Source organism: Ruditapes philippinarum, unplaced genomic scaffold (genome assembly GCF_026571515.1).
Source record: "Ruditapes philippinarum isolate M1 unplaced genomic scaffold, ASM2657151v2 ctg9091_1_1_1_1, whole genome shotgun sequence".
Classification (NCBI taxonomy): domain Eukaryota; kingdom Metazoa; phylum Mollusca; class Bivalvia; order Venerida; family Veneridae; genus Ruditapes; species Ruditapes philippinarum.
Genome location: NW_026862230.1, coordinates 11,029 through 28,075, shown reverse-complemented (window position 1 = coordinate 28,075; position 17,047 = coordinate 11,029). Strand labels below are relative to the sequence as shown.

At 34.8% G+C, this 17,047-nt stretch overlaps 1 long non-coding RNA gene across 1 annotated transcript; it reads left to right on the top strand.

Moving 5' to 3' along the window:
- Nucleotides 1-579: 579 nt before the first annotated feature.
- Nucleotides 580-11,780, top strand: LOC132718340 (uncharacterized). Its single transcript, XR_009624077.1, has 4 exons — nt 580-731; nt 1,039-1,184; nt 6,099-6,181; nt 11,690-11,780. It is a non-coding gene; the product is annotated as an uncharacterized LOC132718340 (long non-coding RNA).
- The last annotated feature ends 5,267 nt before the right edge of the window (nt 11,781-17,047 follow it).

The following is a 17,047-nucleotide window of genomic DNA, read 5'->3' as shown; positions in this document are numbered from 1 at the left end:
CCCCTTGTTTAGTTTTTTTTGACACGTCAACGCGATAGGTTTGGCAGAATAAGAAAATACAAATGTAGATAGATAGTATGAACACATCTGCGGGTGCTTTTAATTCAAAATTAATTCGTGCCTGAAATAATGCAAGGAGGGGCACCTGCATGAGGTCTTCCTCCACCATTAAAGCTGGAAAGACGCCATATGACGTCTGCTGTGTTGATGCGACGTAATATCCAACAAAAAATGCACACCAGTCGCATAACATATATTTATAACATGTATTCATTCATATATCTTTTCAGCTTCAGACAAATAACAATAAATGGACTTAAATATTTGTTAAACTCTCAAAATCTCGGTTTCCCTGCGACATAGGTTACCTCTTTGTATAACCTCTGTCTCAACTTCTTTTTCCTCTTCACATGTGTCAAGATACTTTATGTAAGGTATACCTTCAAAACAACTTTGAAGTCATAAGGAAGTTAAAGGATTTCTATATCGCCATTGTTTTTTTCTGACAATTTCGAAAATATCTTTCATAGACTTTCATAAACTTTATTCATTTTATTATTTTCCTGTTCGTAGTATAAAGAAAATGTTTTTTTTCCCTTGTTTTAACATCGTAATATTTTAAAGCACACAATCCAAATACAGTGTTTTAGTTTCACTATACTGACGATTGACATCGCATCTGTCTATGTTTTAAACCGTTTATACCAGTCTGGATAGTTACATTTTAGCAGGTATGTGTATTTTTATAAACGATTCATTCTACTACTACTACTACTATCAACAAATAATTTCAATTTTCTCAAATTTCTTATATGTATCTTCGAGAATTAAATTTTCATTTTAAACAAAAGAGGTAACTTGACGTAAATATTGTTGAGGCACAATTCAGAACATTCCAAGTATTAAGATTATTAATAAAATACCACATCTTTTAAAAAGTTTATTGCTCAATTCAAACTATTTTTGCTTAGCTTATTGTCATTTCATGGGAGTTTCAAACACTCTCTCATCCACCTTGTACATGTATATGAATTTCAGTTAACACCATAGAACCACCATATTCATCCATTGATATTACATGAAATCTACCATATCTTCCAGTATGATTTACTCTTCGAAAATGAAAGCGAGTATTATTTGGTTCATAATCATTGCAAACCATGCGAAAGGCATATGCTGTAAAGGTATTATCGCTATTTCAGACATACCATGCTGAAAAATTCTAAACATAAGGCATTGATTCTACATGTACAACACTTTTCCGATGTTTTTCTGGTGTTTTTTTTTAACCTACGTCTTTTTTCCGCATTGACTTTTCACATTTTCTGCATAGTTTACTTGACTGTACATACATGTAGCTGCTTTTCATGAACGTAGCTGCGAAAATCAACTGCTGAGTTTCTCCCAAGTAGTATTTGACAACCTAGACAGTGGACAACAGACGGACGTGATTGTGATGGATTTTTCAAAGGCTTTTGACAAAGTCGACCATCACAAATTAATCCATAAGCTTAATAGAATGGGTGTTAACGAACAGGTATCAACCTGTTTCTTCGCCACCGTAGCCAAAGGGTTGCGGTGGAAGGTCAAATCTCTATGGAGTTCATCCCAGACAAGTGTGAGGTGCTCAGGATTACCCGAAAAAAGAACCCCACCATCTTTCCATACACCCTTCATAATAAAACTCTCAAGCAGAATCTGCAAAGTACCTTGGAGTAACTATCTCTAAAGACCTTAACTGGACACAGCATATTAATAACATCACCTCCAAGGCCAAAAATTCCCTTAGATTCATCCAGAGAAACGTCAAAACCCAAAACAGGCAACTCAAAACATCAGCCTATGTTACTTATGTTCGACCGCAATTAGAATACTGTTCCACCATATGGCACCCCTGGCAGAAACATTTAAGTCAAAACATTGAAAGTGTCCAACGAGCTGCGGCTAGATATGTCTGTAATAATTATAATTTCGACAGTAGTGTAACCCAAATGCTTAATGAACTTGGGTGACCTTCCCTAGAAAGCCGCAGACTCCAGTCCTCTCTTGTAGTGTTCTATAAAATCCAATACAAACTTGTATATGTTTACCATAACAATCTAACCCCTACTAGAAATCTGAACTTCCTGATACCCCAGTCCCGTACCCAATATCATCTTAATTCCTACTTCCCCAGAACTCTCAGGTATTGGAATAGCCTTCCATATCAGGTCAAATCCAGTTCCAGCCTAGATGCCTTCAAGGATAGGTTGGCGACAGTCACCTTCTAGTCCCCACCCAAGTATTTTTTTAATCTTGCACTCTTTCTTTTATCCTGCACTTTTTTTCTGTGATCTTTATCTTTTAGTATGCACCTAATACTTTTAACACAGTTTTCCTGACAAGCGCCTCCCAGTCATAGTCAGAATTGATTGTTCGGGAGTAACATGTAGAATAGAATAGATTATAAGAATCTTACACCGGCTGCCGGTACAGACCAGAATATCTAGCTCGAGGAGGCTAAACAGTTACCCGAGTCGGTGTTTGTTTGAGTAATAGAAAGAGCATCGAGACACGAGGCTATCTGATTTGTACGAGGGGGCGTAGCCCCCCGAGTATTAATCATATTGCCGAGTGTTTTGATGTTCTTTCTCTTTTGCATCATAGTCAAACATAAAAACACGTTCCCTGTTGTCACAGTATGAAACCCCAGGAAAAAGAAACCAATGAACGAGCATCTGAATATGATATTTCTGTCGCATTTCCTTTCTCTGTCGTCACAATAAGTAAACCCCAGCACAAATGAGCCAATCAATGGGCATGCTCTAGTGCGGATGCGGGTAACTGATACCTGCACTTCGGTTTCCGCACTGTGCATGTATATGTATACGATTTAACTCCGACACATTTTCAACAGAAAGGTACGGTGGCATAGAGGTGACATTTGCAGTTATATTTTATCTCGTGGCCACGACTTATTATCTTGAGGCCTCACGATATTATCTCGTGGCCACGAGTTATTTTCTGGTGGCCACGACTTATTATCTTGAGGCCTCGACTTATTATCTCGTGGCCTCAAGATATTATCTTGTGACCACGACTAATTATCTCGTGGTCACGACTTATTATATTGTGGCCTCAAAATATTATCTCGTGGCTGCGACTTATTATCTTGTGGCCACAACTTATAATCTCGTGGTCACGACTTATTATTTCGAGGCCACGACTTATTATCACGTGGCCACGAGTTATTATATTGTGGCCACGACTTATTATATCGTGACCACGAGTTATTATCTGGTGGCCACGACTTATTTCAGCCAATGAAAATGGTTGTTTTATGTTCACACTGGCCTTAACTTGCACAGGAGGGGCGAGAGTCCAAACGCACCATCGTAGATTTACTTAAGTAGTTTTCAGTAGCAGAAGTAGCAGTTGCCTACGCATTTACCCAGAGACATGTTGAAATTCAGGAAGGACTTATAAGCTAGTGTATCTAGTGTGTTTTGACCTCACAGAAAGTAGATGTGTTTTGTTTAAAATTCTACACGATAAAGGTGGTCACCATGAATATATAAAGTGTCAGTTTTTTAAGAAAAGATCAACTTCCAGTACATAGTTTATTGATTCCTTTATTCAAGTTAAACCGCATTAAGTTAGAATTTAAAAGATTTAAATAAATTTCTGAGATTAAAATATTTTACTCAAGGATCAGCACAGTATATCTTTAAAAGATTTAATTAATATAAAATATTTTACTCAAAGATGAGCACAGTATATCTATAGGGTTTAATTAAGAAATATAAGCGGTTGATGTAAACTTTTAAGGTAGCTCATTCAATTACTTGACCCTTTTCCCTGTGGATTCGAATCCTGTGAAATACATGTATCTAGATAGTTATTATTGAAGATATATCACGATGTCACAATGATAAATGACTATTTTTGATGGGCTTTCTGAGTCTTTTTCTTTTTTATAAAAACTGACATATAAATGTTTCAAAGACAAATGTCAATTCTTTTAAGATCTCCTCTTTGATTGCTACTGCTACTGCTCTGCTACTGCTACTACCAATTTTACGTTTTATAATTTTGCTACTGTTACTGCTACTGCCATTTTCACTTTTTATAATTTTCCTATTGCTACTGTTGTGCTACTGCTACTGCCAACTTCTTGTTTTATAATTGTGTTACTGCTACTGCTCACTGCTAACTTTCTACCGGTGATTATCACTTATAAAAGTGAGTGAATTTTATGAAAAACTACATCTATAGAAACTTGATCCTTCAACGTTAGGACCATTAGATAAGAATTCAGAGGGCCAATTACTGATGACAAGTCACTACTCAGTCGATTTGTTACTCGGATATATACAGTTAATAGCGACACTAACTGATAAGCCCTTACTGAAATTCAGCACGTCTCTGGGTAAATGCGTAGGAAACTACTGAAGTGAATCTACGGTGGTGCGTTTGACCCGCCCCTCCTGTGAAAGTTAATGTCAGTGTGATATTAACTTTTGTTTGAGATGAAACGACCATTTTCATTGGCTGAAATAAGTCGTGGCCACAAGATAATAACTAGTGGCTACGAGATAATAAGTCGTTGCCTCAAGATAATAACTCGTGGTCATGACATAATAAGTCGTGGCCACAAGATAATAACTCGTGGCCACGAGATAATATCTTGAGGCCACAAGATAATAAGTCGTGGCCACAAGATGATATCTCGAGGCCACGAGATAGTAAGTCGTGGCCACAAGATAATAAGTCGTGGCCACAAGATAATATCTTGTGGCCACGAGATAATATCTTAAGGCCACAAGATAAAAAATCGTGGCCACAAGATAATAAGTTGTGGCCACGAAATAATATCTTGTGGCCTCAAGGTAATAAGTCGCAGCCACGAGATAAAATAAAAGTGCAAATGTCACCTCTATGCCACCGTATCTATGCCACCGTAGAAAGGTCCCACTTGCATATTACGGAACAGAAATTATGAAAACTGATATACTCATTACGCACTTTTTTCCTCTTATCGCATGGTTTGGAACTTTTCCTTTGTTCTTACTAACCCATTATACTCAGTACACTTCAATGAGCATTTGAAAATTGTATTGATATATAACAGTACAGTTTTTTCATTGATTCAAAGAGGGAAAAAAAACTCGACTGTTAAATATCGGTCGAGTTTTTTCGCACCTTGTATATATCAATGCAGTTTTTTTTATAGAGGCTCCAATGGGGCAGTGGTAACGACCATTCCCAGTAGCCAAAAAAATGGAATCAATAAAATAAAATAAAATAAATATATAAATACAATGAAAAATATAAACAAAGATAATTATTGAAATGAAATTTACTCTCATTTAATCAAACGGTACATCCGCTGAATGAGTTATTTCCACTGAAAAAAGCCCTTTAATCTTAACAGTTTACAATCCGCCTCTAACATTGAATGTCTTTTGTATATTTTTTTGCGGCAGCGAAAACAACTTGAAAAAACTACCTTATCATAAATAACTGTAATGTAGCTAAGAGTTATTTATTTATTTGTTTCTATTACAAAACAAGAAAACATGTCATTGCAATAAAACAGTTATAGTATATGAAACTCGTTAGTTACGGGGGTATACAACACTGGCTGGGGCGATATCTCGGGATGTTTAATTCTGCAAAAAAAAATTGTCTCGGCCTAACGGCCTCGCCATTTTTTTAGCAGAAACACCCCTTGATGTCGCCCCAGCCAGTGTTATATCCTCGTAACGAGCTCGTTTTATGTACTATAACTATTACATAATAGCGTATGAACTTACAATTTCATTCATAATGGTACAATGACGTCATCTTAAGAACGCAATTCATTCATAAAAGGCGCAAGGTCATTTAAAGCACGCTATGGTGTAAGAGCATCGGTGTAAAAGGTAGATAATCCTGTCTGATATGCAAGAAAAATTCTGCATCCATGTGCTCTCAATACATTCCATGGAAATGTACTTCCACGGCTTATTCTTTTTTGCTTTTGTAAGTATCTAACAAGCTCTTTGATTAATTATTATTAACAAAAAATATAACATCTTGCTTAAGTTTGCAAAATATATCTTTACACTTTACTTCAGCGTGTTGTGACGACGGATGGATATCGTACAAGTCCCATTGTTATTTGATAGGACATAAAGAACGAACGTTTATGGAAGCACATGTAAGAAATGAAAATAAAGACTATCACTTTTCTATGGTGGCTGATTTGTGCCATTCCTGTTTTTGCCCCGCGATCCCGCAAATCGAAAAGTCGAGAATTAACAAGTTAAAACGGCGGGGTCGCGGGACGAAAACACGCTAATTAGCGAGGGCGTGGGGGAAGTTTAATAAATAAAACTTCGGTCCGCAGGGTGGTGCAGGAACGAGGTTTAAGAAATCGGGCGGGGCGGGGAGCGAAAACTTCTAATTAGCGCCCCCGCTAATTATCGTGTTTTTGCTCCGCGCCCCCTCCATTTAAACTTGTTAATTATCGACTTTTTGCTTGGCTGGGTCGCAGTGTGAAAACACGCTAATTCGCGGTTGTGCGCGGCGAAGTTTTATTTATTTAACTTCGCCCTGCGCCCCCGCTCATTATCATGTTTTCGTCTCGCGACCCGCCGTTTTATTTCTTAAATCTCGCTCCGTGCCCCGCGGGACGAAGTTTTAGTTATTACACTTCGCCCTGCGCCCTCGCTAATTAGGGTGTTTTTGCTCCGCGCACCCCCCCCCCGCCATTCAACTTGTTAGTTTTCGACTTTTCGCTTGTCTGGGTCGCGGGGCGAAAACACAAATGACATAAATCAGCCACCATACTTTTATGATATTATGTACATGTATCTGAAGTATAAAAATAAAACTTCCGACAGTTCAATTACGATATGAAGTAAAGAATTACTATTAAATGAATCATTAAGATAATAAAATATGCGACTGAACAATCATTTCATTTTCAAGAACTCGAACTTGTAAAATTGAGTCGTGCGGCCGGTGCTATATAGTTATTGTATGTAATTAGATCAACCCCTCACTATTATTATAACGTTACTTAAGAAATAATATATCCAAAACAGTGATTCTATCGCTCAATAACATCACTGTTTGGAGTTCGGATACGAGGAATTATATATAATGATGCGCATCCGAACGACTAACAGTGATGTTATCAAGCGATAAAATCACCGTTTTGGATATATTATTTCGATTCTAACACGACATCAACAAATAAATGCTGCCGTATCTGATATTAACCTATATTGCGCCTGATTTGTGTCCGTACTTATTTTCAGCGCGTCACATTTTAGTGATTTCGTCACGTGTATAATGATTACGTCACAGAACGTCAAACTGTGATTTTATTGCATGTTATCGCATGGTTTGGAACTTTTCCTTTGTTCTTACTAACCCATTATACTCAGTACACTTCAATGAGCATTTAAAAACTGTATTGATATATAACAGTACAGTTTTTTCATTGATTCATATAGGAAAAATACTCGACTGCTATAAAACAGTACAGTTTTTTTCGCACCTTGTATATATCAACGTAGTTTTTTTTTCACAGAGGCTCCAATGGGGCAGTGGTAACGAACATTCCAAGTAGCAAAAAAATTGGAATCAATAAAATAATATAAATAAATAAATACAATGAAAAATATAAACAAAGATAAATTAATAAATTAAATGAAATTTACTCTCATTTAATCAAAAGGTACATCCGCTGAATGAATTATTTCAACAAAAAAGTCCTTTAATCTTGAATCAATATTGGTAACGTTACAGTTTACAATCTGCCTCTAACATTTGATGTATTTTGTATATCTTTTTTTTTCGGCAGCGAAAACAACTTGAAAAAACTGCCTTATCATAAATAACTGTAATGTAGGTAACGATTTATTTATTTATATCTATTACAAAACAGGAAAAAATAATGCCATCCCAGCAAGTGTTATCCTCGTAACTAACTCCACCGTAGGGAACGTGTTACAGTATCGCGTTTTCCGGTTACAGTATAGAATTTTAAAGATGGAGGATTATTTGTTTGGAGGACAGGTAGGTAATTTTTATTCAGGTCCATACTACAAGTAGTTTAGTGTCTAAAAGATGTTTTTGTGCTTTGCTTGTAAGGAACAGAATCCGGTATCTAGTCATATATTTCTTCAGACTCTGCACCGCAGATTTATCTCTATATTGTCTCGTAAAAATGCAGATTTGACATTTTGAAAATTTGAATCGAGAGACCAACGCATTTTTCTCCCATTCCGACATTATTTATGCATGCCTAGAAAAAGTAAATCTGCAAAACGTTAGTCCTTTATGTTAGAAAACGTTTATAAAAGTAAATGACCAGTTGAACCTATTTTCCTGTTCGTTAAATGCGTTGAAAAAATAAACAATGTTACAGTATAGAGCGAGGTGATTTGTGCAGTGTTACAGCATAGACCTAGCAATTTTTTTCCGATTTTGTTACAGTTTATACCCAGATTTCGGTTTACAGTTTAGACTTCGATATTTTCTATATAATATACAAGGTAAAATGTATGAATGTTACATAGACTTTTAAAATTGATCCGATGGCTATTCGTCCGTCTGTCGTACACATGTGTGTGCAATCTCATCCGCTCAGTAACTTCTTGACTAAATGTGATGAAATTTACATGACTTTCTACCAATTAAGTTGTTAGACTTCAATATTTTCTATATATACAAGGTTAAAATGCATGAATGATACATAGACTTTTAAAATTGGCCCGATGGCTATTCGTCCGTCTGTCGTACACATGTGTGTGCAATCTCATCCGCTCAGTAAATTCTTGACTAAATGTGATGAAATTTTACATGACTTTCTACCAATTAAGTTGCTTTGGTAGTTTAGCGCGGAGGAAGGTAGTCTAGTACTGGTGAAACTCTCCAGGAACGATGGTAAGGAAACTACCCGCCTATATGACTGAAATACTGTTGGGAAAAGGCGTAAAATGAAACAAACAAACAAACAAAACAAACAAGTTGTTCAAATAGTTTCGGTTGCAATCGGAGATACGAAAACCTAAAAACATAGATTTTATGAAAAGGCAATGTTTAAAGACCCTTCTCATCTCGAACCAAAATCATTCAAATAAAATCATGATCATGGCGTCATTTCGAATGCTTCTTTGTTGAAGTTACGATTATTTTGTCATTATTAAATTAAAAGTCGTTTTTTTTTTATTTCAGACATCCTGTATAGCAGTTTTCATGTTTCTGAAAAAGAAAATAATATTGAAAGTTATAGAGTATAAATTAAGGTCAGACAATTACAATATCTTCTCTAGTGAGCCTGATTGAGGTACATAATAGTGGCAGAGTCGGGATAAGGCCGTCCACATCAAATCATCTTTCATTTACTGCTGTAGTTGAAATCCAATCATGACTTTGGATTCGTTGTTTGTGAGGAATCTATCAAGCTAATTTACGGAAGGTCGGTGGTTCTAGTCAGATGCCCACTCGTTCGTCTGAAATGTTTCACAAAGGGTATCTGGGGTCTTTCTTTTACACTAAAGCAGGAATGTTTTCACATGACCTCAGTGTCGTTGAAACTTAAAATCCAAGAAAGCCAACAACAAACCCTTTAAAATACTTACAAAATACATTATTCCAACTTAAAATATAAAATTTAAGGTTGCAGTATTGCTCACTTAAATACTGTTTAAATTCTTAGGGTATTGCCTGCTTGTTAATTGTGTCTTTTTGCAGCTTATCTATGGTATGCAGGCTTCATAACCTCTGATCCCCTCTCAAAAATTTCATTTTATTTAGTTTCACTCATTGTATTCTCTTTTAGGGCACACGCAGTTTTTAACACTGGGAGTAATATGCCGCTTTTCATAGAATGGCAATAACGTCCTCACATTAGAAGGTTTCATGATAACGCCATATGAAACACATCCACAGCCGGTGCTTAGGAGGCGTGGGACGGTAGGTTGCAGTTACCAACTACCCGTCCATGGGAACAGGTTTAATCAAACTGAAGCCCTGGCAACATTTTTCATGTTTTCTGTGTTGGAACTTCCCTGTTAAGGCGATTTTTTTTCTCTAATATTTATTACTAATGGGCAATTATTATAATGGTGTAATGAAAATCAAGCAATAATCTTTTCCCTTCTCTCAATACCTTCGCGATTAAAAAGTTACTGTTTTTGTCGTGGTGAAAAACAGTCCTTTTACTTAGGGAACATTACTTATTCTGCAAAACAGTCCTCAAAAAGTTAAATAGAAACGACGCCCATTAAAAAATAAAAAAAATTAAATAAAAACCCGAAAAAAATATAATAAACCGAAAAATCTAAAAAAATAAATAAAATAAAAAAAAAAACCCAACCCTTTTCTCCCTCCCCTTTATAAAAAAAAAAATATAAACTCCATAAACCCAAAACCCTCGCATAACCTCTTCTGCTGAAGAAAAAAAAGTAATATCCCTTTCAAGAATGTATTCTAAATAGAAGGGGATATTGAGTCCATTATTCATAACGAACTTTGTTTGAAAATTTGGCAAAGTTATCCCTAAACTGTAACCGAAATCTGGGTAATAAACTGTAAACAAAATTGGATGAAAGTCGCTAGGGTCTATGCTGTTAACCCCCAAAATTAAACTCGCTTTAAATACTGTAACATGTTTTTCTTTTTTTCCCACAAACGCATTTTTACCAACGGAAAAATGGTTCCCAAGTCTGCCCAATATTACTTTTTATGAGGACGTTTCTAAAATACAAAGGACTAACGTTTGTAGATTTACTTTATCCTAGGCAATGCTTTTAAATAATGTCGGAAGGGAGAAAATGCGGTTGGTCCCTTCGATTTAAAATTTTTAAAAATGAAATCTGCCACATTTTTATGAGACAATATAGAGATTAAATCTGGCGTCAGGGTCTGAAGAAATATTATGATAGATACCTGGATTCTGTTTTCCTTAAAAGCAAATAGCCGAAAAAACATCTTTTAAAAACTTAACTACTACTAGTTATGGACCCTGAAATGTAAAAAAAACTCTTCCCATAAAATAATCCCTTCCACTTGAAAATTCTATACTGTAACGAAACAACCGCGATACCTGGGTAACACGTTCCCTACGGTGAACTCCGTTTCAATGTACTAGTAAGTTCAACTATTACTTCTAACACGACCCGCATTTTCCCTATTGAAGAATAGAGGGACGCGGAAAGTGTGTGTTATCATGCAACAGAGTTCACAGGTTTGACGTTCCTATATTAGACCATGTGGACCGTAATCATTATACACGTGACGTAACCACGCAAAAATCAAACGCGCTGAAAATAATACGGAAACAAATCAAGCGCCGCATTTTGCCTTAATATCAGGTAGCAGCCCGCATTTATCTTGTTGATGTCGTGTTAGAATCGAAATAATATATCCAAATCGGTGATTTTGTATCGCTTGATAATGTCATGCACTGTTTGGAGTTCGGATGCGCATCATTATATCACTCGGGCTACGCCCTCGTGATATAATTCCTCGCATCCGAACTCCAAACAGTTATATCATTGAGCGATAAAATCACTGTTTGGGATATATTATTTCTTAAATAACTCACTTTCGGATCTTCTATGTTCAACGGGGAAAATGCGGGTTGTGTTAGAATTTCCTATATACCAATGGGGGCTTTTGTCTTTTAAGTGTTCACAATATTATATTTCAGCACTTTTGTAATCAACAAGGCGCGTATCTAGTCCGAATTGATAACTACTTGGAGAATAAGTTTCTTAAAGATCTCCTTAGAAATTTGAAAGGTAATATGAATTTATTTGTAACAAATCTAGGTTAAAATATGAGTAAAATAACACTGTTTGCGAGAGAAAAAAAAAGAAAAAAAATATTGGCAATTCTTAAGATGGGCTGGTGATTGTGGCCATAGTTCTGTATCAATAATTTAATTAACGATAATTAGTTATTGAAAGTAACAGTTGGCAGATATGAAGTCAATTTTGTTAACAGTATAATATAATAATGTTGTGTTAGGCATGTGTGTATCAATCATAAAGAAATCATCCAACTGTAGTTTAAAACACCGATAAATGTATTATTTTGCCCATTTACATTTCAAGATATTTTGTTCTGTTATTTAAATACAATGTAATTGAAAAATGAAAGATTTCTTAAAAAATATTAATTAATATTTATTATCATAAACTAGATTGGGTTTTAAACGATGCATTGCCTTATTTCTATGACTGTCTTATTTTTTTTTAAGTGTCCGATCATGGACCGGGTTTGTTCTGACCAGAGTCAGAGGGAATCTGGAGATGGTTTAACACGTATAACCATGCATCAATATTGACTGGGGGTCCAGGGGGCCAAACAAACTAGGAAATGAAGACTGTTGCGTTGGATTTATAAACGAAAAAAAATTATTATTGGAATGACTTCCCATGCAACAGAAAATTAAGGGCCATTGTGTGAGAACTGTAAATATTGAACATGAGCATTGGGTTACGTTTAACTATTTTATGGACGATTATAATATGTTTTTGAGCAAAAAATAAATGGTTAATTTCATAATTTGATTATAGTAATTCAGTCTTGGGTCAATATTGCATTCAAAATAAAAAATAATGGAAAGCAATTTAAATTTATGTATCCTAAAATTTGTAAAAGATTTTTTGTTTTTTATTACTAAAAATTTACTTTTAAATTTTTAAAAAAAAAAGTAAAAATTTTTATGGGGGTCATTTTTAATAGCCAGTGATTTTTTGTATTTTTTTTAATGTAATAAAAATTTACCGCTCTATTTAAAAATGATTTTTCATTTTTTGTGCAAACTATTTTTTAAAAGCGTATAAACAAACTAATTAAATGCATGGTACATTAAGAAAAATATTTTTTTTATTTTTTGGGCATATTTTAGAAAAACCCAAAGAAAGAATTTGGGGATACGAGGAAAAAACTATTTTGCAAATACATAAACTTCTAATTAAAAAAAACGTCTTCTTTTTGTTGTGTCTTAGTTTATTTAATAAAAACTAAAAGATTAAGAAGTCAATAAAATGGTATTAGGTTATGAAATGAATTTTTAAATCCCTCGTTCTTCCGAATCTTTTTTATGTGATGTAAATAGAGGGAGTTTCTAATCACGAATAGCTTTACTTTCAAATCTCCTTTAGTGCCGATACTTCTTACTGGCGTTCGCATTAGACGACTACGCCGTTTCTAACGTGAAGGATGCGGTCCGTCTCAGGGCCTTCATAACAATCACCATAAAGCTTTGTTGGAGGTTTTTTCCTGGGCCACGTCGCAACTCGCTCCTGTCGTGTCGCTTACATCTTTGGAGGACAGCTCTGCGCAGTTTGGTTTCTTCCCGCACGGACACAATGGAGATTGAACTACGTCATACTTTTTGTTCATGTGTGGCGTTAATCTGTTATGTCCGAGCGTAGTTCTAACCATGCTCACTTGTTCTGGCAGGTTCAAAGAGTGATATGCATAAGTTTCTTGTCTTGGCCTTTGTTTAGTGTTTGATGATGGGACTTTTCCTTGAGAGATTGGACATCTGGTTGCTCGACTGTGCTAAATTAGGGCCCAATTTGGCCCGCTTCTTCGTTGCCAGTAATTTCCCCATGTGCTGGACCCCCCCTGTATGGTAAAATTGAAATGGGCGAGCATTTATTGCTCGGGTAGGGCTAGTGATTTGTTGTTGATAGGTTCAGGACTGATGTGGTGGGTGGAGACGCTTCTAGAGTCTTGACTTGGACCTGCTTCATGAGTGCTTTGTTCTGTCTGAATGCTGCGTGTTTCAGGGGCCCATATGGGGGTTTTACTTGATACCCTAGGGGTTATGATAGAATACTACCCCCTCCGTCTTTGATTGCCTTGTGGCGCCATCGTGTAGACAGGGGTCACTTAATATTTGGTTATCTTGTTATCAGAAAGCGTAAGACTCTTTTTTTTTAATTTTTCCACATTCTTTTTAATTTAAAGCGCGGGATGAAATTGGAAAACAAGAACTTAGTCCCGATGATATAATTTGTTTTGTGATTGGCCGTTCACTAACTTCAATTTTAATCTAAACATTTATCATTACAACTAACAAGAAACAACAAACAAATCGTGAAAATTTTCGCAAAGCAACCACAACAGAAGTGCTACAACCAACTAGGTTATTTAATGGTTAAATTTATTTGTAAACGAGTGGCTGTCACATATTCTTGAAAGACAGTAAAAAACTGTGCCAAGGGCATTGAAACTTGAAAGATATTTACTGTAATGTTCATAATTATGTACTAAATAATTTTAAAAATGTATACTATTATAATGAGTACTTGGTTTAAATAAACTTAATTTGTTTTTTATATGATGACAAACAAAACGAAGGGTTGATAACGATGTACATGTGTATGTCAGGAAAAGACTATATCAGATAACCATATAACGCTATATCACTTTTATGGTCTAAGATATCACCATTTAGTCATCGACTTTCTACACGGTGAAAATCCCCCAAGTCGTCGACACAGTGAAAAAAGGGGTTTCTTTAAGGCTTTATGGTGTTGTAGTCTTTTTTCACTTTATCGTCATTTCATAAAAAATTTAAAGAAAATTTGATTAAAATCAATTTTCTACTTTTCACTTTCCTGGGTAGCCTTTTTTTCATATGAACTGGGCCCAGAAAGTCTGTGTCTGACGAAAAGAAATTTTTTGTTTGAATTGATTTGAATGAATTTTTTTTTCTTTCAAGTGTAGATGTAAAATTTAGCCCGAAAAAAAAAATTGTAATTTAAAAATCTCATTTTGAAAATTAATTGCCATTTAAAAGGAAATGGAATGAATTGATACGACCCTTTAAAAATTGTACAAAATAATGCCAATTAAAAGCAAAATCTTTTTTATAAAATTTTTTAGAAATGATTATTATTTTTTGAAGAAGTTAAAAAAAGAGGATTTTAATTAAAGAAATATTTTTTTTTACCAAAAAACAATCACAAATACATAATATGCATTTGAGATATTCATATGTTTTTTTTTTATATAAGTTTAAGGTTAGAAAAAATATGCTCGGACATTTTAAATATTATATCATTTTATGTGCTTATGATTGATTTAATCATAATGTAATCTTTCTGTTATTTACTCCCCTACTTCTGCCTTAATTAACTGTGATTCTGTATTTCTACAAGTTCTACACAGTCATTTTGATGTAGAAAACAATAGTACAAGACTATATATATATTTGTATTATCATATATATATAAGTGTGTTACAAAGTTATAGTAATACCAAGGGTCAAAACCACCTGAAATGCTGCAGTTAAGAGATGCATAGACTAAAGTAATTCAAACCCATTTAGTTGGCATACATTTGACAACCTTTACGCAGTGATCTCCCCTTAATTTATCGGCGTTAGTGTACTTATAGAGGGAAGTAACCGCTTCGAGGAGTTTGGACTTCTTTCGGACTTTGCCTATAACAATATCAGGGTCTGAAATTTCGCTACCATTATTGGTTTGGTTTGACGACCCAAACAAATAATAAAATTGTATAAAGAAAAATAACGATTTTTGATTGTATTGGTCTATAACAATATAACAAAACAATCAGATTTACAGATTTATAAGGAATTATTTCTTATTTAAGAAGCTAATATATCATTAGTCCAAATTAACAAAAATGATTTAAAATTAACAGGGTTAAACAAAAACTCTTTTAAAAAGGGGAACCAAATTCAGATTTTTAATTTTCTATGCAGCTTTAAAAAATTTTTGGTTGAACCCAATTTTTTTCCCCAAGAGGAATTTTTTATACATTTAAGCTTTGGGTTTTACAAAAAATCTTTTTCAGTATATGGCTGGTACAAAACAAATAACATTTTGGGGATTTTCAGGAATTTGGAGTTGCACACCCCAAGTGTATAAATCAATTGCACTGATTGTGACTGTTTTTTAAATTTAACTACAGTTCCGTATTTGTAAAATGTACAGATGTAATTTAAAAGGCCCAAAAATTTTATATTACACAGCATTTTAAAAATTAGATTGATAGGATTTTCCCAAATTTTAAAACCAAAAATTTTGGGTTGTCAAACTCAGCGCCCAAATCCTGAAAAGGGGAATCATTTGCGTGGGGCCCACAGAATTTTTACGCCATTCCCAACGCAAAAGGGAAGAACTTTGAAATGAAATTAAACAAAGTTTTGGGCCCGGAAATCAACTGCAGGGGGACATTCAAAATTTAGTGTCTGGGGAAAATTTTTCGAGGGATTTTAAGGGAAATCAAAATTAGGGTCTTTTCCCCAGTTTTAAAGGAGTTTTATACCATGTGAAAAAGAAGTTAAAAAGGGGAATCTTTATTTCCAAATAATTAAAACCCCCTCGGTGCTTGGGACCCCTTTTTTTGCTTTACAAAATTTGGAGTCCCCGGGACTTTCCCCTTTTAAAAAGGACCGTTTGCAAATTTTTACTTATTTCCCCAAACATTGACTTTCAGGTCAGCTTTTATTTAAACCTTTTTTAAACGCCTTAATTTTCCTTTTGGAAAAAAGGAAGGATTTTGATGGGAATGGAGGTTAAAAACCCATCCAAATATCAAGTCATCCAATAAGCAAGAACGAAGCATCCTAAAACGATTTTTTTTTTTTAAATAAAAATTTTATTTTAGAGGTTTGGTTAACATGGGCCCCTTGGGCCCGTTATTTTATCAAATGATCTTTTTTTTGGGGAAAAAATTTCCCATAAACAGGTCAACAAAAGACAAACCAAAGTTTTCGCTGTTCAAACCTCTTGGGCCCAAGACAAAAAAAAACACTTTTTCCCAAGGTTCGACAACAACTTAAAATTTGTTATTTTAAAGGGTTTTAATTTTCCCCAAATTGATTTTTCTTTTTTTAAAATACCTTTTTTAAAAACGTCTTTTTTTATGCTGGGGGTCGTCAAAGGGAATTTCCCATTTTCTAGTTGCCGCCCCTTTGAACACGCTCAATCAAACGGGGCCAAGGGAAACATTTTCGATAGGGTTTCGTTTTTTGCTTTTTTTAAAGGGATTCCATTTTTCTATCTTGCAAAGAAAA